Consider the following 26206-nt stretch of genomic DNA (forward strand, 5'->3'; position numbering starts at 1 on the left):
ATACTATAACTCTAACAGCATCTCAGGCAATGATTTAAGTGGTGATGCTTACAAAACTTACCGAGTTCCATCATGGTCAGCTTTGATTTCTCTCTCACATGCTGTTTCCATTTGTTTCCATGCTAAGTTAGAGACATATTTGTGCAGTGAGCAAGACTTCCAAAAGCCAAATCCCTCTCTTTTCCTAAAGAATGACTTTCCTGCAGGAAAATAGAGCTCATTTACAAAATTTTAGTCAGTTGTTCCTTTGTTTCAGAAAAGCTTGGAAAGGAGACAGACTGGAGGAAATGTGTAATTTTTGACATGAAAAGTGGAGAGATGGATATGAACCTAAATCATAACTTTTTCACTCAGTTTATCAGCTTAAACAGAGCTGGAAACAAATGTTCTTTTGCGAATCTGGATGTGAAGAAAAAGCAAATTTCTGCTTCAGCAGTGTTTGCAGGCTCTGAACATGGACTACTAAAGGGAGGTGAAGTGCTTTCGAGTGTTAGCTAGGTGAACTATTTTAATGGTTAGGTATTTACTTTTCATCCAACATTTAATTATGGAAATTTTTGAAATGCAGTCAGTTGTAAAGAATTTTACAGTGAACAGCTGTAAACCTGCCACTTCGATTCTCCACTAACATTTCACTGTGCTTGCTTCATCGCATATCTAAACTTCTAGCCACCCCTTGATGGAGCCATCAGCTCATCTTATTTTTAATGCATTGCAGACAATGGCGCATTTCTCCTAAAACCCTTCTGTGTGCAGGTTATTAATGAGAGTTCTATACTTGCTAATAGTTTCTTTTTCCTTTTTCGTTTTTTACATTAAAAATTTTTTTTTATTTTATATGGGGTATAGTTGATATACCATGTTGTGTTAGTTTCAGGGGTATAGCAAAATGATTCAGTTATACATATACACATATCTCTTCTTTTTCAGATTCTCTTCCCATACAGGTTATTACAGAATATTGAGTAGCATTCCTTGTGCTGTACAGTAGGTCCTTGTTGATTATCTATTTAGTTTATTTTTTTTATATTAGCAAAATTTACTGAGTAGACAAAAATGATTATGTATTATAACCCAAACTCCTGTAAAAATACAGAATCACTGCAGAAAGCTCCCTTTTGCCTGGTCCTCCTTCATCTCTGTCCACCCTCATCTCCAGGGAACCACAGTTCTGATTTTTTCACCATAGATGAGTTTACCTATTCCAGAACCTCAGTTAACTAGGATCATGATATGTACTCTTTTGTGTAAGACTTCTTTCACTTAGCCTAATTTTTTCCTCATTCCTATTTTTCTGTGCTCACTGGTACTGTATTCCTTTATGTTGCTGAATAGTGCTCTATTATGTTAACACACCACAGTTTGCTTCCATTCTCTTGTCTGTTTCCAGTTTTTAACCATTATGAATAAAGCCTCTATGATCATCCTTATGCCAGTCTTTTTGTGGAGATATATTTTTATTTCTCTCAGGTAGGATTCTAATTCTAGGTGTATCTTTTAGTTTTATAAGACACCGATATTTTTTCTAAAATGGTTGTACCATTTTATATTTCCACCAACTCTTGAGAGTCCCTTGGACTGCAAGGAGATCCAACCGGACCATTCTGAAGGACATCAGCCCTGGGATTTCTTTGGAAGGAATGATGCTAAAGCTGAAACTCCAGTACTTTGGCCATCTCATGTGAAGAGTTGACTCATTGGAAAAGACTCTGATGCTGGGAGGGATTGGGGGCAGGAGGAGATGGGGACGACAGAAGATGAGATGGCTGGATGGCATCACTGACTCGATGGACGTGAGTCTGGGTGAATTCCGGGAGTTAGTGATGGACATGGCAGCCTGGCGTGCTGCGATTCATGGGGTTGCAAAGGGTCGGACACGACTGAGCTACTGAACTGAACTATTATTGTTGTTGTAGGAGAATCAGTCAGCCTAAAGAAGGGAAATATTCCTGTAGGCCAAGATTATTCCAATGAGGATGAGGCAGGGAAGTTAATATCTCTAGAAATCAGAAAGCTCTGTGCCTTCAGGAAAGGATGGTTATCTTATTGGTAGTCTTGGCTCCTTTCTCCTTTTTGTTCTTTCTTTAGGTAATCTCTCATCCCTCAGTTTACATTGACTGGTTACAGAAATGGACACTTGATCTCAATCAGGATAATAACATTCTTTCCTGGGATTTCTGCTCTCTCAAGTTTGTTGTTTGGTTGGTTGCTAAGTTGTGTCCAATTCTTTGTGACCCACCAGGCTCCTCTGTCCATGGGATTTCCCAGGCAAGAAGACTGGTGTGGGTTGCCATTTCCTTCTTCAGGGGATCTTCCCAGCACCCCACCCCACTACCCCGGGATTGAACCCTCACCTGCTGCTTGGCAGGCAGATTCTTTATCACTGAACCAGCAGGAAATTCCCTGAGATAGAGTTCTTCCCTTTGTTTTTGCAGAGATGCTGAGCTGATAAGACATAATGATGGTGCAGCTGGGAGTCACCCCCACGGGAAAGCGTGCCAGAGACTGCATCCCACAAAGAGAAATGCAGCAATGGGGAGAAACGTCTTCCCCATTAGGGCCCTGACTTTGGCCTTTGCTGGGAACCCATTCTCTCAACTTCTGCTGTTCTTACAAGTAAGTCTTCTAACTTTGGGAGAGGAGGGTCCCTGTAAAAGACTGTCAGAGGTTTTTTTCTTTTTTGCTCTCAAACTTTGCTTTAAATTGTTGGTTAATAGATCTGCCAGTCATTTTCTTTTTAAATTCCTCTGGCTTTACTGTTTCCCACATACCCTAAATGCCTAGCTCATTGAACCAGTTAACGCACAGCTCTCCACCTGAATCTCATTGCAGTTCTCCACAGGTTAAAATCTCAGCAATCAGCCTGCCTGAGAACTAGTAGCCTTCCCCCGGCCCTACCAATGAAGCGAGCCTCCTTTCCAACCGGCCAGGTAGGGAGGCAGAGCGTCCACCCTCGGCATTGCTTCCTAGGGTCAAACACAACACCGGGTTAGATTCCCCAGAAGGAGCCTGCGTGGGGTTTCGTGTTCTGGTTGTTTATTGGAAGAAAGCTTTCTAGAGAAGAGGAGAGGAGGCAGGGATAGGGCAGAGCTAGAGACCAGCTTTCTAGTGTGGAAAATCTGGGGCAGGAATTGCCCTGAAGGACTCACCTCTCCTGAGGTGAGAAGACTGGTCTTCTGTTTCACCTTTAGTCAGTATCTGATGGTTGTCTGCCTTTTTGGTCCCCAACCCCCTCAGCACACACCCAGCAGTGGGCAGCTCTCCATTGAGTTGTTATCAGCTGTTGAATTGAATTTCTAGGCCCAGGAAGGAGCCTGCCTGGGGTACTTTATCAGCAAACAGATACTTAGATACCTTATGTGTCCCTGTAAAGTCCCCTCTTGACCAGAAATGCATTACATCCAGCCAACCAATCCCCACACGCCCAGACGACTCTGGACTCTACTTATTTCCTTGTTCTTTCATCCCGGGTTAACTGTGTGGCCCAGCCAATCATGTTTTCTATTTTTCTCTTCCTTTACCAAAATTTTTCTTATTTTTTATTCTCTGAAAGCATCCCACCTTCTGATCCATTTTGCAGTTCCTCAAGTGGAGACTCTGTCCTGACTTTGTTTATATCACTGAAATTGTTTTCCTTAGTTATAACACAGTGACTAGGGGCATGGGTGCACCAGGTTGTAAAGGGAGTGGAGTACCCATCATTAGAAAACTGTTATCCATTGACATGATGGAGAATATTATGGAAAAGTAGTTTGTAGTTTTACAACCAGAAAGTTTCCCAGTTTTACAACTAGAAAGTTTCCCTTTACCTGTTGTTGTGAAACTGATGCCAGTTCTTTCCTCCTACTAAAGGCTATATTTTCCTTAATGTTAAACTGTGTCCAAGTGGAACAGTCTTTTAATTTGAATGGGAAAAACAAGTGAATTTATTAAACAGAGTGTTAATAAAAAGGTGCATTGTAATAATTTTTTCTTCCCATTCCCCATAGGCCTCCCGATGAATCCCCCCACACTCCTCTCCTAAGTATGCCTGTCTGTTGGCTTCTGAGGTAAGAACACTTTTTTTTTTTGGTCAGCTACAGTCCAGGCAAAGGTTTTCCATTCAGTGAATTATCTCCTGTCTCCTGCTTACAGCTAGTGAAGAAGGATACAGTATTACATTATATATTTACCAAAATACATGCTTCAGTATGTGAACCAGAATTAACATTTTGGGTAGAAAAATCCATTTTGTCTCAATAATTTCATGGAAACACCTGAGAAATTGCTTTTCTGAAAGCTGCTGGGAAACTTCCAGAGTGATCTATTAAACCAGAAATGTGAATCTATTTATAGTTGACAAGCAAATACATCTCAGGCATGTTCTCATAGTTTCAAGCTACTCTGACTAGTCCTCATGGCAGAAAACGAAAAAAAAAAGTACTTTTCTGAAGGTAACTCTAATTTTCTTCCCATATTCGGCATACGTGAAGGAATTTAGGGGAAATTTTGCATTGAGTAAAACCCATTTATAAATTTTTCTTATGAAAATATTATAACAGTTGCAGCAATCATGCAGACAGGAAGTGCTCAATCTTTGTTGAGGAAGTGCTCAATCTTTGTTGAGGAAGTGCTCAATCTTTGTTCAAGTCATTGGCTGTGAGAATTAGAAGTGAGAGCTGCTGAGGTCTGTGGTGTAGGACAAGTAGCCTGAAGAATCCTGTTAAAAAGAGAGACTTACACATTTCAGTGTAAGTTTAAGGCCACAAGTAGATAATGACCTTTCAGGGGGGAAAAAAAAATCCACCGAAGAGGTAGATCGCTTTGCCTGCCAGGAGACAGAAGGTTTGAACAGCTCTCAGGAGAGCAATACTGGCTCAGCAGTGGTTTGATTGATCTGCAACTGGATAGGCACTAACTCGAAGAAAGTGTTCTAGAAATATGTGGAAGTTATGGTTTCTCTATTGGACTGCCTTGAAAATTTAACTGTCCCCACAGGTGCTGTATAATCTGTAAAAATGTAGTGACTCATGAGCTTTTGGTGGTGGGTGATGAAGGGTGATGGTGATATGTTGAAAGAAATCACAGTTCTCTTTTTTTTTGGTCAGGAATGGCAGCTTGGTTTGATGCATACTAGCCAATATTTATTGAGGGCTCAGGCTGTACCAAACGCTATCTGAAACGCCCTTTGCTTATGAGGGATGTACTTTTTAATATTATATTTATTTTTATTTATTTGGCTGCTACAGGTCTTAGTTGTGGTATGTGGGTTCTAGTTCCCTGACCAGGGATCGAACCTGAGCCCCCTGCCTTGGGAGCTCAGAGTCTTAGCCACCGGACCACCATGGCGGCCAAAGGGAGGTACTTTTACCACCCACATTTGATAGATAAGGAAATTGAGACAAAGAGAGGTTAAGCAACATGCCCATGGTCACACAGTTAATTAGTGATAGAGTAAGATTTCAGTCCAGATAGTTTAACTCTAGAGCACATGCTCTTTTTCTATTTTGCTACACAGCCTCCAAAAGCATAACCTTAACCGGGAGGAGGCATTTGTAGGCTTATATCATTCAAATTACTTTGAAGAAAGGCAGTGTCCCAGCAAAAAGTTTGAGTGAAGCACTGGATTATTTTCTGGTGAATTCAGTCAACCCTGTTTGGCAACCCATATATTTTGAAAAAGTCAGGTTGCGATGATGGATGGTGTCTAAGTTCTCAATTACTGTGTTTTTTTTTTCCATCCATTTTCCTAAATTCTCCATCTCATTGTATCAATTGGGTTTGTACCAACTAAAAAGACCCGAAGCGCAGTGATGTATATGAAGTCGCCTGGATCTGACCTTGAGTGTGTTTCTCTTTGCTAATGTGAATTTATTGGATTTTTGAGGATCAGAGGCTTGTGCATAATCAGGGGCCATAGTTCAAAGAGGGACTTCATGGGAGCCTAGGATGTTCACTTTCTGGAACAGAGCTCTTTCCACAATGGTGCCCTGTAAACTGAAAAAGCTGAAAAGTAACAGTGCGGGTGATAAGGTGTCTGCTGACAGAGACAGACTCCAATGGTGAAACTGTCCTATTGGAAGTCTCCAGGGCCTTTCAGCCCGAGAAAGCCCTCTGGGGAGGAATATGTTCAGCTTGGGTTGACTCTCTGGTACAGTAGATGCCTGACAATGAGGTGGCTGGGGCTGGTTCCGATGGTGATAGAGACAAGCTGGCAACCAAAATGAGAATAACCCAGATTTATAGCTTGAAAACCTTACCCCAACCCACAGTGTAAAACAAGAGACAACAACTGCCAAATGCCAAGGAACTCAAGGGATTTGATATCTAGAGAAATTAGACCAATTTCTTCTTCTTATATCTTGAAGAGATCATGATACTGTAATCCTACCTTTGACAGTTGTGGGATAATTCAAATGTAATTAATTTAAAGTCACAGGAAAAGTATTCTATCTCTAAAAATTTAAAACATCACAACCCAAAAGACTAAGTGTTAGTGTTTTATGTTTCTAAGTACATAAATATATATTGACTAAATGAATGAATGTTTGCTCTAGCCAATACTTTACCTCCCTGGCTAATCTTTATTTTTATGTGAAATAAAAATTCAAAATTATGCTCAAAACACTTCTTTTAAGTTACTTAACTAACATTTAATCAAAGAACTGCCAGTTAAGTATTATTTGCATAATAGTTTTTGGATGCTTTGTACAATTTCTTTAAAGTCTTGACTAGCTTTTCGTTAATTGTGAGAGAACACGACTCATGCCTTAAGGTTTACATGCATCTAATATTCTGTGCAATTAAGTTTCTGCTTTTCTATTCAGCTCACCTTGTTAGATGGGGATAAAACTATCTTGTACCAAATTAATGGGAATATTGCAGAACCAGTGATAAAATGCCCAAAGTGCTTTGATAATCTTACTTGTGTGTGCCTGGTGATTATTATATTAATTAAAACATCTTTTGGGAGCAGCATGTAAATGGGTTTTTAGTCTTTGAAATAAGTTGATTTTCAAATTGATAATGTAGTTAAATTCAGCTTCATTTTGAAATGTATTTTAGAGTAGAAAAAAAATTGGAACTTTCCCCCACTAAGAGTAACTGTGACTCCTTAGAGAGATGGTTGATTCTGGGTCTGGATGAGGAAAAGCACAGGTGAGCTTGGGACTTTCTGTTTTGGCTGAAGGAGAGGAACCTCTCAGAGACTTCTGAGGACATGCAACAGGGACACAGCAGCAGTCCCAAAGGGTGCTCACTGCCTAAAGATGGGAAAAGCTGAGTAGCCAGAAGAGAATAATGACTACAATTGGTTGAAAAATATGGAAAGTATAAAAACCCATGAGTTAATAAAGATAATGAAAATAAGAGAGTGAAAGGGGAAAAAAAAAATCTCAAAACTCATTTGTCACCTTTGGAAGTCATGGCTGCACCAGATAGATACTCGGAAAATCATTTAAGGATAGAATTAAGAATTTATCCTGCCTTTAGTTTCTGACATAAATTATATTTGAGAGGCCTGAATTACCTGAGTTGATAGAGAATGATTATTTTTTATTTTCCATTATAGCTTATTCCAAGATGCCGAATATAGTTCCCTGTGCTATACAGTAGGACCTTGCTGTTTATTTTATTTATAGTACTGTGTATCTGCTAATCTCAAGCTCCTAATTTATCTGTCCTCCCACTCACTTTCCCCTTTGGTAACCATAAGTTTGTTTTCAATGTCTGTGAGTCTGTTTCCATTTTATAAGTAAGTTCATTTATATCAGTTTTAAGATTCCAATGAGAGTGATATCATAATATTTGTCTTTTTCTGTCTGACTGCCTTCACATAGGATGATAATCTCTAGGTTCATCCATATTGCTGCAAATGGCATTTTTCATTCTTTTTATGGCCAAGTAATATTCCATTTTATCTGTATATCTATATACCTCATCTTCTTTTTTTGATATAAATTTATTTATTTCAATTGGAGGCTAATTACTTTACAATATTGTATTGGTTTTGCCATACATTGACATGAATCTGCCATGGGTGTACATGTGTTCTCCATCCTGAATCCCCCCTCCAACCTCTCTCCTCATCCCATCCCTCTGGGTTATCCCAGTGCACCAGACCCAAGCATCCTGTATCATGCATCGAACCTGTACTGGTGATTCATTTCACATATGATAATATACATGTTTCAATGCCATTCTCCCAAATCATCCCACCCTCGCCCTCTCCCACAGAGTCCAAAAGACTGTTCTGTACATCTGTGTCTCTTTTGCTGTCTCACATACAGGGTTATCGTTACCATCTTTCTAAATTCCATATATATGTGTTAGTATACTGTATTGGTGTTTTTCTTTCTGGCTTACTTCACTCTGTATAATAGGCTCCAGCTTCATCCACCTCATTAGAACTGATTCAAATGCATTCTTTTTAATGGCTGAGTAATACTCCATTGTGTATATGTGCCACAGCTTTCTTATCCATTCGTCTGCTGATGGACACCTAGGTTGCTTCCATGTCCTGGCTATTATAAACAGTGCTGCGATGAACACTGGGGTACACGTGTCTCTTTCCCTTCTGGTTTCCTCAGTGTGTATGCCCAGCAGTGGGATTGCTGGATCATATGGCAGTTCTATTTCTGGTTTTTTAAAGAATCTCCACACTCCTCTCCATAGTGACTGTACTAGTTTGCATTCCCACCAACAGTGTAAGAGGGTTCCCTTTTCTCTACACCCTCTTCAGCATTTATTGCTTGTAGACTTTTGGATAGTAGCCATTCTGACTGGTATGAAATGGTACCTCATAGTGGTTTTGATTTGCATTTCTGTGATAATGAGTGATGTTGAGCATCTTTTCATGTGTTTGTTAGCCACCTGTATGTCTTCTTTGGAGAAATGTCTATTTAGTTCTTTGGCTCATTTTTTGATTGGGTCATTTATTTTTCTGGAATTGAGCTGCAGGAGTTGCTTGTATATTTTTGAGATTAATTATTTGTCAGTTGCTTCATTTGCTCTTATTTTCTCCCATTCTGAAGTCTGTCTTTTCACCTTGCTTATAGTTTCTTTTGTTGTGCAGAAGCTTTTAATTTTAATTAGGTCCCATTTGTTTATTTTTGCTTTTATTTCCAATATTCTTGGAGGTGGGTCATAGAGGATTCTGCTGTGATTTATGTTGGAGAGTGTTTTGCCTATGTTCTCCTCTAGGAGTTTTACCGTTTCTGGTCTTACATTTAGATCTTTAATTCATTTTGAGTTTATTTTTGTGTATGGTGTTAGAAAGTGTTCTAGTTTCATTCTTTTACAAGTGGTTGACCAGTTTTCCCAGCACCACTTGTTAAAGAGATTGTCTTTTCTCCATTGTATATTCTTGCCTCCTTTGTCAAAGATAAGGTGTCCATAGGTGCGTGGATTTATCTCTGGGCTTTCTATTTTGTTCCATTGATCTATATTTCTGTCTTTGTGCCAGTACCATACTGTCTTGATGACTGTGGCTTTGTAGTAGAGCCTGAAGTCGGGCAGGTTGATTCCTTCACTTCCATTCTTTTTTCTCAAGATTGCTTTGGCTATTCGAAGTTTTTTGTATTTCCATACAAATGGTGAAATTATTTGTTCTAGCTCTGTGAAGAATACCATTGGTAGCTTGATAGGGATTGCATTGATTCTATAGATTGCTTTGGGTAGTATACTCATTTTCACTATATTGATTCTTCCGATCCATGAACATGGTATATTTCTCCACCTATTTGTGTCCTCTTTGATTTCTTTCACTGGTGTTTTATAGTTTTCTATATATAGATCTTTTGTTTCTTTAGGTAGATATATTCTCAAGTATTTTATTCTTTTTGTTGCAATTGTGAATGGAATTGTGTCCTTAATTTCTCTTTCTGTTTTCTAATTGTTAGTGTATAGGAATGCAAGGGATTTCTGTGTATTAATTTTATATCTTGCAACTTTACTATATTCATTGATTAGCTCTAGTAATTTTCTGGTGGAGTCTTTAGGGTTTTCTATGTAGAGGATCATATCATCTGCAAACAGTGAGAGTTTTACTTCTTCTTTTCCAATCTGGATTCCTTTTATTTATTTTTCTTCTCTGATTGTTTGGCCAAAACTTCCAAAACTATGTTGAATAGTAATGGTGAAAGTGGGCACCCTTGTCTTGTTCCTGACTTTAGGGGAAATGCTTTCAATTTTTCACTATTGAGGAAAATGTTTGCTGTGGGTTTATCGTATATAGCTTTTATTATTTTGAGGTATGTTCCTTCTATTCCTGCTTTCTGGAGGGTTTTTATCATAAATGGATGTTGAATTTTGTCAAAGGCTTTCTCTGCATCTATTGAGATAATCATATGGTTTTTATTTTTCAATTTGTTAATGTGGTGTATTATATTGATTGATTAGCGGATACTGAAGAATCCTTGCATCTCTGGGATAAAGCCCACTTGGTCATGATGTATGATCTTTTTAATGTGTTGTTGGATTCTGTTTGCCAGAATTTGTTGAGGGTTTTTGCATCTATGTTCATCAGTGACATTGGGCTGTAGTTTTCTTTCTTTCTTTTTTTTTTTTTTGTGGCATCTTTGTCAGGTTTTGGTATTAGGGTGATGGTGGCCTCATAGAATGATTTTGGAAATTTACCTTCCTCTGCAATTTTCTGGAAGAGTTTGAGTAGGATAGGTGTTAGCACTTCTCTAAATTTTTGGTAGAATTCAGCTGTGGTGCCATCTGGTCCTGGGCTTTTGTTTGCTGGAAGATTTCTGATTAGTTTCAATTTCCGTGCTTGTGATGGGTTTGTTAAGATTTTCTATTTCTTCCCGGTTCAGTTTTGGAAAGTTATACTTTTCTAAGGATTTGTCCATTTCTTCCAAGTTGTCCATTTTATTGGCATATAGTTGCTGATAGTAGTCTCTTATGATCCTTTGTATTTCTGTATTCCTCTGTTGTGATCTCTCCATTTTCATTTCTAATTTTATTGATTTGATTTTTCTCCCTTTGTTTCTTGATGAGTCTTGTTAATGATTTGTCAATTTTATTTATCTTCTCAAAGAACCAGCTTTTGGCTTTGTTGATTTTTGCTATCGTCTCTTTTGTTTCTTTTGCATTTATTTCTGCCCTAATTTTTAAGATTTGTTTCCTTCTACTAACCCTGGGGTTCTTCATTTCTTCCTTTTCTAGTTGCTTTAGGTGTAGAGTTAGGTTATTTATTTGACTTTTTTTCTTATTTATTGAGGTATGCCTGTATTGCTATGAACCTTCCCCTTAGCACTGCTTTTACAGTGTCCCATAGGTTTTGGGTTGTTGAGTTTTAATTTTCATTTGTTTCTATGCATATTTTGATTTCTTTTGTGATTTGTTGGTTATTCAGCAGCATGTTGTTCAGCTTCCATATGTTGGAATTTTTAATAGTTTTTTCCCTGTAATTGAGATCTAATCTTACTGCATTGTGGTCAGAAAAGATGCTTGGAATGATTTCAATTTTTTTGAATTTACCAAGGCTAGATTTATGACCCAGGATGTAATCTATCCTGGAGAAGGTTCCGTGTGCACTTGAGAAAAAGGTGAAATTCATTGTTTTGGGGGTAAAATGTCCTATAGATATAAATTAGGTCTAACTGGTCTATTGTATCATTTAAAGTTTGTTTCCTTGTTTCCTTTCTGTTTAGTTGATCTATCCATAGGTGTGAGTGGGGTATTAAAGTCTCCCACTATTATTGTGTTATTGTTAATTTCCCCTTTCATACTTGTTAGCATTTGTCATACATATTGTTGTGCTCCTATGTTGGGTGCATATATATTTATAATTGTTATATCTTCTTCTTGGATTGATCCTTTGATTATTATGTAGTGTCCTTCTTTGTCTCTTTTCACAGCCTTTGTTTTAAAGTCTATTTTATCTGATATGAATATTGCTACTCCTGCTTTCTTTTGGTCTCTATTTGCATGGAATATCTTTTTCCAGGTCTTCACTTTCAGTCTGTATGTGTCCCCTGTTTTGAGGTTGGTCTCTTGTAGACAACATATATAGGGGTCTTGTTTTTGTATCCTTTCAGCCAGTGTTTGTCTTTTGGTTGGGACATTCAACCCACTTACATCTAAGGTAATTATTGATAAGTATGATCCCATTGCCATTTACTTGATTGTTTTGGGTTCGAGTTTATACACCCTTTCTGTGTTTCCTGTCTAGAGAAGATCCTTTCGCATTTGTTGGAGAGCTGGTTTGGTGGTGCTGAATTCTCTCAGCTTTTGCTTTTTTGTAAAGCTTTTGATTTCTCCTTCATATTTGAATGAGATCCTTGCTGGGTACAGTAATCTGGGCTGTAACTTATTTTCATTCATCACTTTAAGTACGTCCTGCCATTCCCTCCCGGCCTGAAGAGTTTCTATGGAAAGATCAGCTGTTATCCTTATGGGAATCCCCTTATGTGTTATTTATTGTTTTCTCCTTCGTGCTTTTAATATTTGTTCTTTGTGTTTGATCTTTGTTAATTTGATTAATATGTGTCTTGGGGTGTTCTGCCTTGGGTTTATCCTGTTTGGGACTCTCTGGGTTTCTTGGACTTGGGTGATTATTTCCTTCCCCATTTTAAGGAGTTTTCAACTATTATCTCCTCAAGTATTTTCTCATGGTCTTTCTTTTTGTCTTCTTCTTCAGGGACTCCTATGATTCGAATGTTGGGGCATTTAACATTGTCCCAGAGGTCTCTGAGATTGTCCTCATTTCTTTTAATTCGTTTTTCTTTTTTCCTCTCTGTTTCATTTATTTCTACCATTCTATCTTCTATCTCACTTATCCTATCTTCTGCCTCAGTTATTCTACTGTTGGCTTCCTCCAGAGTGTTTTTGATCTCATTTATTGCATTATTCATTATATATTGACTCTTTTTTATTTCTTCTAGGTCCTTGTTAAACCTTTCTTGCATCTTCTCAATCCTTATCTCCAGGATATTTATCTGTAACTCCATTTTGTTTTCAAGATCATTTTCACTATCATTATTTGGAATTCTTTATCAGGTAGATTCCCTCTGTCTTCCTCTTTTGTTTGGTTTGGTGGGCATTTATCCTGTTGCTTTATCTGCTGGGTATTTCTCTGCCTTTTCATCTTGTTTATATTGCTGTGTTTGGGGTGGGCTTTCCCTATTCTGGCACTTTGTGGAGTTCTCTTTATTGTGGAGTTTCCTCGCTGTGGGTCAGGTTGGATGGGTGTCTTGTCAAGATTTCCTGGTTAGGGAAGCTTGTGTCAGTGTTCTGGGGGGTAGAGCTGGATTTCTTCTCTCTGGAGTGCAATGAAGTGTCCAGCAATGAGTTATGAGATGTCAATGGGTTTGGTGTAACTTTGGGCAGCCTGTATATTAAAGCTCAGTGCTATGTTCCTGTGTTTCTGGAGAATTTGCATGGTATGTCTTGCTCTGGAACTTGTTGGCCCTTGGTTGGTGCTTGGTCTCACTGGAGGTATGGAGGCATTGATGAGCTCTTATCGATTAATGTTCCCTGGATTTCAGGGGTTCTCTGGTGTTCTCAGGATTTGGACTTAAGCCTCCTGCCTCTGGTTTTCAGTCTTATTCTTACAATAGCCTCAAGACTTCTCTATCTATACAGCATTGATGATAAAACATTTAGGTTAAAGATGAAGTTTCTCTACAGTGAGGGACACCCAGAGAGGTTCACAGAGTTACATGGAGAAGAGAAGAGGGAGGAGGGAGATAGAGGTGACCAGGAGGAGAAGAGGGGGAATCAAAAGGGGAGAGAGCAAGCTAGCCAGTAATCACTTCCCTATGTGCTCTCCACAGTCTGGACCATTCAGAGATGTTCATGGAGTTATACAGAGAAGAGAAGAGGGAGGAAGGAGACAGAGGTGGCCAGGAGGATAAAGGGGGGAATCAAAAGGAGAGAGACAGATCCAGCCAGTAATCAGTTCCCTAAGTATTCTCCACAACTCGGAACACACAAAGGGATTCACAGAGTTGGGTAGAAAAGAGAAGGGGGAGGGAGGAGATAGAGGTGACCTAGTAGAGAAAAAGTAGAGTTCAAAGGGGGAGATAGCAGTCAAGCCAGTAATCTCGCTCCCAAGTAAAAATGGATACCAAAGATTGGGTTCTTAAAGGTACAAAATTGATAGCAAATATCAAAAAGCAAAGATGAAAAGTCTAGAGTAGAGGTTGGATTCTCAAAAACACAATATTAAAGAAAAAAACAAAGTCACAAAAATTATACAATATATATGTATGAAGTTTGCTTTAAAAAATAGGGTCTTTTTTTTGCTAAGTAATAGGTTATAAAAATGAAATTAAAGGAGTAATAGAGGACTTAAAAATAAAAAAAATTTTTAATTTAAAAAATGATAATAGTAAAAATATATCTAGGATTTTCTCTGGTGTTGTTGTGGACAGTGTGGGGTCAGTTAATTTTCAGATAGTTCCTTGATCTGGCTTATGCTTATCAAGATCTATAGGTCCCTTCCTATGTAGTCAGTGCTAACTACAGGGTTTTAATCTATTGCACCTGTCATTTCCAAGGCGGTTCCCTCCATTTGTTTTAGCTTCTGTTTGCTGGTCTCTTCAGTGTCTAATTTCCACCCTGACACAAGCGGGTGGTGGTGGACACTTTTTAAGGCTCGCTTGTCCAGTCGTGCTGTGGGGAGGGAGGAACACTGCAAACAAAGAACACTGGCATGTGCTCACAGTGTCTCGGCCACACTGGGTTTGCCGCTGCTCATGGTGTGTGTGCTTTCCCTGTCTACACTGCTCAGGCTCTAGGTTGTTCTGCCAGGAACTGTCTGAGGTGGGCCCTGGTTTGAGTGCACTTCCCAAGTCTAAGCTGCTCAGGTTCAGGTACTCGGGTACTCCACAAAGGTGCAGACTCGATTGGACCTGCATTTTGTGCCCTTCCCAGGTCCAAGCAGCTCAGGTGACCAGGTGCTTGGCAAGCGCGGTCACTGTAACTTATTGCCTCCCCTGTCCCTGCCGCTCGGTTTTCTGGGTGTAAAACTGGCCCACCTTCTCAGGTGTGCTGTGTGTCTCTTCTGGGGAGCTGATCTCTGGCTGAGACCTGCCTGGTGGATGTCGACCATCCAGAATCCCAAGAAGTCTTGGTTAGCAACAAAGCCTGCTTGCAGTTTGGTGGATGATGCCTCTCTGGGGCCGCAATTGCCCCTTCTGGCTCTGGCTGCCCCCACCTGCCTGTCTCCAGCAGGGGATGGACTGGTCCGCAGCTGGCTAGCTCTGCTCAGTCCTTTGTTCTGTGAGCAGGCCTGGCAGTGTCTTAGGGTTAGGGCTTTTCACAGGATAGCTATCCCACAGTCTGGTTTGCTATCGCAAGTTAGTTCCCTCGGATTGCCCTCGGGGCATTCAGGCCTGGTCCTTACTCTAAGCAATGCAGCCCATGCCTCCCTGCCCAGCCCCTGCTTGCTAGTGGTGGATGTGGGCTTCTGCACTGCTTCTCTGCTGGGAGTTACCATTTGGCATGAAATCTGTGGGTTTTAATTATTTATTTGTTTTTCCTCCCAGTTATGTTGCCCTCTGAAGTTCCAAGGTTAGCCACAGACTCGCCAGTGAGAGTGTTTCCTGGTGTTTGGAAACTTCTCTTTTTTTAAGACTCCCTTCCCAGGATGGATCTCCATCCCTACCTCTTTTTCTCTCTTTTTATCTTTTATATTTTTTCCTATCTCCTTTAAAAGACAAAGGGCTGCTTTTCTGGGTTCTTGATGTCCTCTGCCAGCATTTAGAAGTTGTTTTGTGGAATTTACTCAGCGTTCAAATGTTCTTTTGATGAATTTGTGGGGGAGAAAGTGGTCTGCCCATCCTATTTCTCTGCCATCTTAGGACCGCCCCCTCATCTTCTTTATTCATCTATTGATGGTTATTTAGATTGTTTCCATGTCCTGACTGTTGTAAATAGTGCTGCAATAAACATTGGGGTGTATGCATCTTTTCGAATTAGTGTTCTCTGGATATATGGCCAGGAGTGGAATTGCAGGATCATACAGCAACACTATTTTTAGTTTTTTGAGGGGCCTTCATACTGTTTTCCATAGTGGTTTCACCAGCCTACTTTCCCACCAACAACAGTGTCAGAAGGTTCCCTTTTCTCCACACACTCTCTGCTAAGTTACTTCAGTTGTGTCTGACTCTGTGCAACCCCAGAGACAGCAGCCCACCAGGCTCCCCCATCCCTGGGATTCTCCAGGCAAGAACACTGGAGTGGGTTGCCATTTCCTTCTCCAATGCATGAGACTGAAAAGTGAAAGTGAAGTTGCTCAGTTGTGTCCGACCCTCAGAAACCCCATGGACTGCAGACTTCCAAGCTCCTCCATCCATGGGATTTTCCAGGCAAGAGTACCGGAGTGGGGTGCCATTGCCTTCTCCCTCTAGCATTTCTTATTTGTAGATCTTTTAATGATGGCCATTCTGACTCGTGTGAGGTGATGATACCTGCTTGTAGTCTTTATTTGCATTTCTCTAATAATTTGTTGATGCTCAGTTGCTCAGTTGTGTCCAACTGTTTGCAACCCACTGGACTACAGCACACCAGGCCTCCCTGTCCTTCACCATCTCCTGGAGCTTGCTCAAACTTATGTCCATTGAGTCAGTGATGCCATCCAACCATCTTGTCCTCTGTTGTCCCCTTCTCTTCCTGGCTTCAGTCTTTCCCAGCATCAGGGTCTTTTCTATTGAGTTGGCTCTTTTAATCATGTGGCCAAAGTATTGGAGTTTCAGCTTCAGCATCAGTTCTTCCAATGAATATTCAAGATTGATTTTCTTTAGGATTGACTGGTTTGATCTCCTTGCAGTCCAAGGGACTCTCAAGAGTCTTCTCCAACACCACAGTTCAAAAGCATCAATTCTTTGGTGCTCAGCCTTCTTTATGGCCCAACTCTAACATCCACACATGACCACTGGAAAAACCATAGCCTTGACTAGACAGACCTTTCTTGGCAAAGTAATGTCTCTGCTTTTCAATATGCTATCTAGGTTAGTCATAACTTTCCTTCCAAGAAGTAAGCATCTTTTAATTTCATGGCTGCAATCACCATCTGCAGGGATTTTGGAGCCCCCCAAAATAAAGCCTGACACTGTTTCCCCATCTATTTCCCATGAAGTGATGGGACCGGATGCCATGATCTTCGTTTTCTGAAGGTTGAGCTTTAAGCCAACTTTTTCACTCTCCACTTTCACTTTCATCAAGAGGCTTTTTAGTTCCCCTTCACTTTCTGCCATAAGGGTGATGTCATCTGCATAGCTGAGGTTATTGATATTTCTCATCTGCATACCTGAGATTATTGATATTTTTCCCAGCAATCTTGATTCCAGCTTGAACTTCATCTAGTCTGGCATTTCACATGATGTACTCTGCATAAAAGTTAAGTAAGCAGGGTGACAATGTACAGCCTTGACATATTCCTTTCCCAATTTTGAACCAGTCCATTGTTCCATGTCCAGTTCTAACTGTTGCTTCTTGACCTGAATACAGGTTACTCAGGAAGCAGGTCAGGTGGTCTGGTATTCTCATCTTTTAAGAATTTTCCACAGTTTGTTGTGATCCACACAGTCAAAGGCTTTAGTGGAGTCAAGGAAGCAGTAGAATTTTTCTGAAATTCACTTGCTTTTTCTATGATCAAACGGATATTGGCAATTTGATCTCTGGTTCCTCTGCCTTTCCTAAACCCAGCCTGAACATCTGGAAGTTCTCGGTTCACATACTGTTGAAGCCTAGCTTGGAGAATTTTGAGCATTACTTTGCTAGCATGTGAGATGAGTGCAATTGTGCAGTAGCTTGAGCGTTCTTTGGCATTGCCTTTCTTTGGGATTGGGATGAAAACTGACCTTTTCCAGACCTGTCTGAGTTTTCTAAGTTTGTTGGCATATTGAGTGCAGCATTTTAACAGCAGCATCTTTTAAGATTTGAAATAACTCAGCTGGAACTCCATCACCATCACTAGCTTTGTTCGTGGTAATGCTTCCTAAAGCCAACTTGACTTTGCACTCCAGGATGTCTGGCTCTAGGTGAATCACACCATCATGCTTATCTGGGTCATTAAGATCTTTTTTGTATAGTTCTTCTGTGTATTTTTGCCACCTCTTCTTGATACCTTTTCCTTCTGTTAGGTCCATACCATTTCTGTCCTTTATTGTGCCCATCTTTGCATGAAATGTTCACTTGGTATCTCTAATTTTCTTGAAGAGATCCCTAGTCTTTACCATTGTATTGTTTTCCTCTATTTCTTTGCATTGATCACTTAGGAAGGCTTTCTTATATCTCCTTGCTATTCTTTAGAACTCTGTATTCATATGGGTATATCTTTCCTTTTCTTCTTTGCCTTTTGCTTCTCTTCTTTTCTTGGCTTTTGTAAAGCCTCCTCAGACAACCATTCTGCTTTTTTGCATTTCTTTTTCTTGGGGATGGTCTTGATCACTGCCTCCTATACAATGTCATGAACCTCTGTCTATTGTTCTTCAGGCACTCTGTCCATCAGGTCTAATCCCTTGAATCTATTTGTCACTTCCACTGTATAATCATAGGGATTTGATTTAGGTCATACCTGAATAGCCTAGTGTTTTCCCCTACTTTCTTCAATTTCAGTCTGAATTTGGCAATAAGGTATTTATAATCTGATCAACAGTCAGCTCCTGGTCTTGTTTTTGTGGACTGTACAGAGCTTCTCCATCTTTGGCTGCAAAGAATATAATCAATCTGATTTTTGTATTGACCATCTGGTGATGTCCATATGTAGAGTTGTTCCTTGTGTTGTTGGAAGAGGGTGTTTGCTATGACCAGTATGTTCTCTTGGCAAAACTGTGTTAGCCTTTGCCCTGCTTCATTTAGTACTTCAAAACTAAACTTGCCTGTTACTCCAGGTATCTCTTGACTTCCTACTTTGCATTCTAATCCCCTATGATGAAAAAGGACATCTTTTTTTTGGTGTTAGTTCTAGAAGGTTATGTAGGTCTTCATAGAATCATTCATCTTCAGCTTCTTCAGCATTAGTGGTTGGAGACTTGGATTACTGTGATACTGAATGGTTTGTCTTGGAAACGAACAGATATCATTCTGTCACTTTTGAGACTGCACCCAAGTGCTGCATTTCAGACTCTTGTTGCCTATGAGGCCTACTCCATTTTTTCTAAGGGATTCTTGCCCACAGTACTAGATATAATGGTCATCTGAATTAAATTCATCCATCCCAGTTAGTTTTAGTTCAGTTCAGTTCAGTCGCTCAGTCGTGTCTGACTCTTTGCGATCCCTTTAATCGCAACACACCAGGCCTCCCTGTCCATCACCAACTCCTGGAGTTTACTCAAACTCATGTCCATTGAGTCGGTGATGTCATCCAATCATCTTATCTTCTGTTGTCCCCTTCTCCTCCTGCCCCCAATCTTTCCCAGCATCAGGGTCTTTTCAAATGAGTTAGTTCTTCACACCAGCTGGCTAAAGTATTGGAGTTTCAACTTCAGCATCAGTCCTTCCAATGAATATTTGAATTGATTTCCTTTAGGATGGACTGGTTGGATCTCCTTGCAGACCAAGGGACTCTCAAGAGTCTTCTCCAACACCACAGTTCAAAAGCATCAATTCTTTGGTGCTTAGCTTCCTTTATAGTCCAACTCTCATATCCATGCATGACTAATGGAAAAACCATAGCTTTGACTAGACATACCTTTGTTGGTAAAGTAATGTCTCTGCTTTTTTAATGTGCTGTCTATGTTGGTCATAGCTTTTCTTCCAAGGAGCAAGTGTCTTTTAATTTCATGGCTGCAAGCACCATCTGCAGTGGTTTTGGAGCCCAAGAAAATAAGGTCTCACGCTGTTTCCATTGTTACCTCATTGTGAGAGGTTAGGCTCAATAAAATCTTTATGAATTAAGCTCTAAGGAGCAGCCCAAAATACAGAAAAAACTGAAAATTCCTTTAAAAAATAAACATATATATATATATATGTAAATGTGGGATATTTTGATAAGAACCAAAACAGCTTTTCAGATATAGTAAGGATTTTTCTTGATAAACAATTTTCATGGAACAAAAAAAAAAAAAAAAAGGAAATGTAAACAGGTTCTAACATCTTGTTTGTTAGGGATGCTGGCTTTATTCTAGTTTCAGAGCTGTACATTGGATAAATCCACTAAGTAGAACCACAGTTTTGAAGAAAAACCATGCTGTTATAATTAAAATGCAGTTACTGTAAAATAATTGCAGATTAATACAGAAATGTAAAGTGCATGAAAATTCTAAACAAAGAGAACCCTTTTTAGTGGCATTATACACTATTATTATATTTAATGGCAATATAAATTAAATGAGGTTTAAATAATTCCCACAGTTCAAACCAAAATCCATGGCCTAAAACCTCAAAATGCCTTTAATCTAGTTCAAATAGACAAATATAACTCCTTGCACAGGGACAAGTTTTTTTCATAAGATTTCATTACAGACACTTAAAAATTGAAGTTTTATTTGTGAGCTTAAAAGTAAAGGAATAGGTCTACATCTAATGATGCTTCTAGTGATCAATATTTCATTCACTACTTTTGAATGACAAGTACATGTTTAATTAGCTTAGAATTTTATATGTAAATTCCAGAGTTTTAGGGCCTTTTGAATATAATAATCCTTTGGGAGATGTCTGTATTGCTGGAGTCAAGTTTCTTTGATTAGAAAGCTTCATTAAAAAGCACACATTTGTTATTGACAGATACAGCCACCAGAGCCATGATACAGGAAGGCCATTCTGTTTGTGTTGTATTGAGAGCCCTGGCAACTTTTCACTGCGTTATGCTGAAAACCTAATATTAAAGCTATGCATCACAAGAACTCACCTCTATCTCCTCAAGAATTCTTTTTTGCTACAGTATTGATGCTAGAAGTGAGCTGTGGAGCCAAATGATCTTTTAGGATAAGTTAGAATAATATCTGGGCACAAATACTGGGTACTCAGATGAAAGATTTTTTTTTTTCTTTCTCTCAAGGATCTTGGCTGATCAGGAATTGATATCAAAAGCAGCAAACAAAAAACAAACCATGACAGGAATGTCAGAAAAAACTTTACATTTACCCTCATTGACTTTTTTTTTAACCTAGCATCTCATTCTCTTTTAACCTGGAAAAGATATTTTTGTTGTTTGTAGAATGCATTATAATAATAAGACAATTTATATAGACAAACTTTAGGAATCACAGTGAGGAAAAAAACAGAGGTTCATGTATTTGTGGGCTTCCCTGGTAGCTCAGCTGGTAAAGAATCCACCTGCAATGAAGGAGAGCCTGGTTTGATTACTGGGTTGGGAAGATCCACTGGAGAAGGGATAGGCTACCCACTACAGTATTCTTGGGTTTCTCTGGTAGCTCAGAATCCACCTGGTGGTAAAGAATCCACCTGCAGTGTGGGAGACCTGGGTTCAATCCCTGGGTTGGGAAGACCCTCTGGAGAAGGACATGGCAACCCACTCCGGTATTCTTGCCTGGAGAATCCTCATGGACAGAGGAGTCTGGTGGGCTTCATATAGTTCTTGCATCGCAAAGAGTCAGACGTGACTGAGTGACTAAGCACAACGCATGTATTTTATCATCCAGAAGAGAGAAAGTAAGAAATAACAAACGTAGTAATATTAGCTAATATTTATTGAGCAGTTGCTATGTGGCAAGTACTATGCTAAGGGCTTTACATGGATTAGCTCATAAATTCCTCACAATAACTATGTGGTAGGTATTATGTCAAAGGCAAGAGGAGCTGGTAAAATCTTTTTTTGACTTAGGAATGTCATCTTCATACTTTAAGGACTGAGAATCATTGGAATTGATAGGAATTACAACAAGAACTTGAAGGACAGACAGTTTTCAGTTTGGGTTTTCTGGGGTTTTGGCAGAGGATGAGACAGACAGCATCATTGACTCAGTGGACGTGAGTTTGAGCAAACTGTGGGAGACAGTGAAGGACAGGGGAGCCTGGCGTGCTGCAGTCCACGGGTGCAGAGTCGGACACGACTGAACAACAACAGTATTGCTGGGATTGAAGCTGAATTTTGATGTAATGGTGGGATTTCAATAGGCAGAGACAAGTAATGTAAAAAGCAGGCAAAAAGGAAAGGCACTACGTCAAAAAAGCAGATTAAGGAGAAGAAATACCTTTGTAGGAGAGGTTTATTTGAAGATGCTAGCTAGAGATAAGTCTGGAAAACCCACTGGGAAAAAAGTAAGGATAATTAATTAATTAAAGGCATTATGCAGAAAAGGTTAACCCATGACTATTTACATGGGGAGAAAAGAACTAAATCTATACATGAGTATATGAGAGAAACTGCAGGTATCCAGGAAAGAGATAAGGATCAGGTAGGACAGTGACTTCAGGACAGACAGAAGAGAATACAATGAAGGAAACGGTCTGGAGGCAACATAGTCAGGACTGGCAGACTAACTGGCTATGGGGAAGAGATGAGTTAAAGTTACAGATCAAGGATGCTCCAGAAGTCTGGTCTGATAGCCCACCTTTCACTGATATAGAAATAGAAGAACCAGGTTTAGAAGGGAAGGTCATGAGTTTGGTGTCAGATGTGCTGAATGTTAGATATCTAGGAAGAGATGTCTAGAAGGCATCTGGATAAATAAATCTGAAGCACAAGGTTAGGACTTGGGATAAAGATGTAAGAGTTAAGTGGAAACATGGCAGAAAAGAAATCAGCGGGATGGTCATAATTAAGGGGGTGTGTGTATGTGTGTGATATCCTCACACATGGATATGTATCCTCACTGTAGTTCTGATCTTGAAATTTTAACTGTATGTCAGTTTAGTCATTACATTCTTAGATTGATACGTCAAGTTATCGGTATGCCCATTATCAATAAAGAACAGATTTGGTGGGGGTGGGGCGGGGGGAGGCCTTGTTTACTTGTTGCAGGATGCATAGTAATTTCCTTTATGCTGGAAGCAAGGAAACAAAAAGAAATTTTACTTGAGTATCCTCCACTTAGAAAAAGAGCTGTTGGCAAATAAATTAAAATAATTAACTGGTTCAAACCACCATAAAAATAGGTTGGAGTCTGGATAATAATCTAAATGGGTTGTTTTGCACCGATCAGCTCCCGTACTTAATTCTGGAACCCTGTACTAAGTCTGCAATGATACTTAGCTGTGGCGGCCTCACCTGCATCCGAAGTCCTTTGTTTAAGTTTTCACCCAGACCTTGCTGTTCATTTGCTGGCTCAAGTTATTAAACTACTGAACGTAGCCTGAGAGTCTTCATTGGAAACAGTGTGCTAGATGATTCATGAGGCAGTCAAGCAGTTGTTTTAAGTTGATTCCAAGTGAACGGCTTGGTGCTTGTATCATCACTTCCTCTCCCTTCAGCTTTCTCTGAGGTTACCTTAATCTCACGCACTCAGAGAAGTCAGAGGAATGCCTTCCCTTTTGTAAAACTAACAAGCTACACAGAATTATACTTTTAATGGGCTGGGTCTAGTAAGTGACTTATATTTTTTCTTAATATAAATTTATTTATTTTAATTGGGGGTTAATTACTTTACAATATTGTATTGGCTTTGCCATACATCAACATGAATCCACCACGGGTGTACACGTGTTCCCCATCCTGAACCCCCCTCCCACCTCCCTCCCCGTACCATCCCTCTGGGTCATCCCAGTGCACCAGCCCCAAGCATCCTGTATCCTGCATCGAACCTGGACTGGCGATTAGTTTCATATATGATATTATACATGTTTCAATGCCATTCTCCCAAATCATCCCACCCTCGCCCTCTCCCACAGAGTCCAAAAGACTGTTCTATACATCTGTGTCTCTTTTGCTGTCTCACTTACAGGGTTATCGTTACCATCTTTCTAAATTCCATATATATGGGTTAGTATAGTTGACTCATTGGAAAAGACTCTGATGCTGGGAGGGATTGGGGCAGGAGGAGAAGGGGATGACAGAGGATGAGATGGCTGGATGGCATCACTGACTCGATGGACGTGAGTCTCAGTGAACTCTGGGAGTTGGTGATGGACAGGGAGGCCTGGCGTACTGCGATTCATGGGGTCGCAAAGAGTCAGACACGACTGAGCGACTGATTTGATCTCATCTGATGCTGTATTGGTGTTTTTCTTTCTGGCTTACTTCACTCTGTATAATAGGCTCCAGTTTTATCCACCTCATCAGTAAGTGACTTATTAACATGACGTGGAGAGGCCCCTGTAGAAAAATGGTTTACCTCAGCACATTTTCCTAGCATTATAATTATTCAGGACATACCCAAGAGTTACTCCTGAACATACTGTGATTAGCCAGGCTTTTTCCATTAAATTTGCAAAACAATTCATCTAATTTTAAAAAGAAGCTTTTATCACTAAATAAAACCCCTCCAAAGAAGTCATTGTCCGAAATGGTTTTGTACGGCTATCTCATATACATTGTTTTCAAAGTAACTCTGATGGAATTTAGCATATACAAATAGGGCCTTTTTAAAAAACTGAAGAATACTTGATTTATAATATTAGTTTCAGGTTTATAGTACAGAGATTCGATATTTTTATGGATTATACTCCGTGTAAAGTTACTATAAAATATTGGCTATATTCCCTGTGCTGTACAATATATCCTGAGAGCCTGTTTTATTCATAGTGGTTTACACCTCTTAATCCTCTACCCTTATCTTGCCTCTCCCTGCTTCCCTCTTCCCTCTGGTAACCACTAGTTTGTTCTCTATATCTGTGAGTCTGTTTCTGTTTTGTTATATTTGCTGTTGCAAATAGCAGGCTTTCATCCTTTTTAACAGATGAACAACATTCACTGTATACACACACACTACATCATCTTTATCCATTCATTTGTTGATGACTCTTAGGCTGTTTCCATATCTTGGCTATAAACATTGAAGTGCATCTATCTTTTCGAATTGGTGTTTTCACTTTTTTTCCAGATAAATACCCAGGACTGAAATTACTGGATCATATGGAGAAGGCAATGGCACCCCACTCCAGTACTCTTGCCTGGAAAATCCCATGGACGGAGGAGCCTGGAGGACTGCAGTCCATGAGGTTGCTAAGAGTCGGACACGACTGAGCGACTTCACTTTCACTTTTCACTTTCATGTATTGGAGAAGGAAATGGCAACCCACTCCAGTGTTCTTGCCTGGAGAATCCCAGGGACAGAGGAGCCTGGTAGGAGGCCGTCTGTGGGGTCGCACAGAGCCGGACACGACTGAAGTGACTTAGCAGCAGCAGCAGCAGCAGCAGCATGGTAGTTCTATTTTTACTGTTTTGAGGAACTTCCATACTGCTTTCCATAGTGACTGTACCATTTTATATTCCCTCTAATGTCCTACCAGGGTTCCCTTTTCTCCACATCCTTACCAACATTTATTATTTGTATTTTTTGTACTCCTGTTGTCAATGTGGTGTATCACATTGATTGATTTATGGATCTTGAACCATCCTTCCATCCCTAGAATAAATCCTACTTGATGATGGTGTCTGATCTTTTTTATTTATTGTTGAATTCAGTTTGCTAATATTTTGTTGAGGATTTTTATATCTATATTCATCTGAGATATTGGCTTATAATTTTTTTTGGTACTGTTTTTGCCTATTTTCAGTATCAAATTAATGGCGGCTTTGTGGAATGAATTTGGAAGTGTTCCCTCTGCTTCAAATTTTTTAGAATATTTTGAAAAGGATAGATATTAGCTCTTCTCCCTATATATATTCTATATTGGTAGAATTCCCCTGTGAAGCTATCTAGTCCTGGATTTTTGTTTGCTAGGAGTTTTTTTAAATTCGTCTATTTCAGATTGTCTATTTGTTCCTGATTCAGTCTGGTAGATTGTATGTCTCTAGAAATTTATCCATTTCTTCTAGGTTGTCCAATTTATTGCTTTATGCTTTATAGCTGTTAAGGAGATCCAACCAGTCCATTCTGAAGGAGATCAGCCCTGGGATTTCTTTGGAGAGAATGATGCTGAAGCTGAAACTCCAGTACTTTGGCCACCTCATGCTAAGAGTTGACTCATTGGAAAAGACTCTGATGCTGGGAGGGACTGGGGGCAGGAGGAGAAGGGGACGACAGAGGATGAGATGGCTGGATGGCATCACTGACTAGATGGACGTGAGTCTGAGTGAACTCCGGGAGTTGGTGATGGACAGGGCAGCCTGGCGTGCTGCGATTCATGGGGTCGCAAAGAAGTCGGACACGACTGAGCGACTGAACTGAATATTCTATCATGTTTTTTAATCTCTGTTATATTGGTT

At 39.7% G+C, this 26206-nt stretch overlaps 1 long non-coding RNA gene across 7 annotated transcripts; it reads left to right on the forward strand.

Moving 5' to 3' along the window:
- The first annotated feature begins 1209 nt into the window (after positions 1-1209).
- Positions 1210-26118, forward strand: LOC129657613 (uncharacterized). 7 transcript variants are annotated; one of them, XR_008716882.1, is made up of 5 exons: positions 1210-2088; positions 2436-2616; positions 2843-2930; positions 3990-4049; positions 24879-25429. It is a non-coding gene; the product is annotated as an uncharacterized LOC129657613 (long non-coding RNA). The 7 variants fall into 7 exon arrangements; XR_008716884.1 differs by adding an exon at positions 25848-26118 and having other exon boundaries at positions 1828-2616; positions 24879-25199; XR_008716883.1 differs by having other exon boundaries at positions 1599-2616; positions 2833-2930.
- Positions 26119-26206: the final 88 nt, after the last annotated feature.

This window comes from Bubalus kerabau, chromosome 7, assembly GCF_029407905.1.
Source record: "Bubalus kerabau isolate K-KA32 ecotype Philippines breed swamp buffalo chromosome 7, PCC_UOA_SB_1v2, whole genome shotgun sequence".
Lineage (NCBI taxonomy): Eukaryota > Metazoa > Chordata > Mammalia > Artiodactyla > Bovidae > Bubalus > Bubalus kerabau.